This window comes from Trematomus bernacchii, unplaced genomic scaffold (genome assembly GCF_902827165.1).
Source record: "Trematomus bernacchii unplaced genomic scaffold, fTreBer1.1, whole genome shotgun sequence".
In the NCBI taxonomy this organism is placed as follows: Eukaryota; Metazoa; Chordata; class Actinopteri; order Perciformes; family Nototheniidae; genus Trematomus; species Trematomus bernacchii.
In genome coordinates, this window is record NW_022988050.1 from 10,537,094 (window position 1) to 10,539,187 (window position 2,094).

Sequence of the window (2,094 nt, forward strand, 5' to 3'; positions counted from 1 at the left end):
CCACCTCATCCTTAAAGACACCCACATAATTGTTATAATTGTGACCCAGAGTAAATGTACACAATTGCACTTTCGTATACTTTCTGTTACGGAGACAGTGGTTGGAAGGCAGGCTCTTCCTGTTACGTTTAAATATTTAAAGGGGCCCTATAATGCTTTCTGGGGTTTTCCCTTTCCTGTAGTGTTATATGAGTTTAAGTGCATGTTAATGGTCTGCAAAGGCTAAAATCCCAAAGTGGGGTTTCTCTCCCACACACTCCCCCCCCCAGCAGAATAGAGTCTCTTCAATATGTTGCTGACGGTACATTGGTATTTTTTTCCGTTTTTTCTGGTTTATCCTCATTTCAAAAGGACTGAAATATTTTTCTGTTGGACAGTTTGTGTTTGGTCAGAAACTACAGTTGAGCTTTTTGTTGGATTACTTAATCAAATTACACACTTTATAGGATTTATGGGAGATGCTCTGTTGATAAGTAATGTAAAATATAATGTCTTTTAAAAAAAAAAATACCAGTACTTTCTATTTTGATACTTGTAATGCATTTAGCAGATAGTTTTGTATTTGGGAATTACCTACTCTCTTAAAAAACTTGAATACAATTCTGTTATTTGTCTAAACGGTGTAAATCTACTCAATATTTGTTCACAATATTCAGCCATGTCCCAAAAGCAGAGTCTTTTATGCTCATTATAAATCACTTATTCTACAGTTTTCAATAAAATGAGCCAATCCGCTGCAGCGGGACTTTCCTCTGATCCCCCAGTTTTCAGTCCAAACAAAAGAAAAGATTAACAAAGCTCAAGAGTGACTGAGAGCAGCAGCTAAGCAGATTTACTTTTCATTTACAATACAGCGTTTGTAAGCAATCTTTTCACTTACACTATGCATTACAGCGTTGCATATAACAAAATCACCCTCATTTTGAGGCTTTAAAGGAATCATTCACCAACAAATATGATCACTTTAATATCAATTACCCACCCAGTGCAATCCTGAAGTGGTGAAGAGAACTTTGCTTTTCTTGCAAACGAATATAGTAAAATAGCTTATTGGTATGCGTCTCCAAAGTTTATAAACCCTCAAATGGGCAAGCTCATATAAATAATTTCGAAAAGGAGTCTACTATTATCTAATGTCTATGGAACATTTCAATTTGTCTTCAAAATGTGACTTACTTTCAAGTATCTCTGCATCTCCTGTGATACATTGCACGAGATGCATATATTAAGGGTATACATTAATATATTATCAAATCCATATTTCATGTATTTTACACCCATACTACACCATTATTACACCCATACTACACCGTTATTACACCCATACTACACCGTTATTACACCCATACTACACCGTTATTACACCCATACTACACCGTTATTACACCCATCACCGTTATTACACCCATACTACACCGTTATTACACCCATACTACACCGTTATTACACCCATCACCGTTATTACACCCATACTACACCGTTATTACACGCATACTACACCGTTATTACACCCATACTACACCCTTATTACACCCATACTACACCATTATTACACCCATACTACACCGTTATTACACCCATACTACACCATTATTACACCCATACTACACCATTATTACACCCATACTACACCGTTATTACACCCATACTACACCGTTATTACACCCATCACCGTTATTACACCCATACTACACCATTATTACACCCATACTACACCGTTATTACACCCATACTACACCATTACACCCATACTACACCATTATTACACTGATTTGATTTACATATTAGAATAACATTACCCCTATGCTACACATTGACACATCCTGTCAAATGACTGTATCCCACAGGAGAAAGAAACCATTTAAAGGTTTAAAAAGTTAAGTTTTAGTGAAAATATTTTGGAAATATGAGCATAGGACTGCATAATTGAGATCTGTATCATACTGTGCAAATTGTGTTTAGTTTTTTATTAGGTTTTAACATTTTTGCTTTTGTTATCCACATTTTTCTGTGGACGAATAATTATTTTAACATAAGAAGACAGTTTATTCACGTGTATTATTTAATAATAAGAAAGAGAAGAGACACCAACAC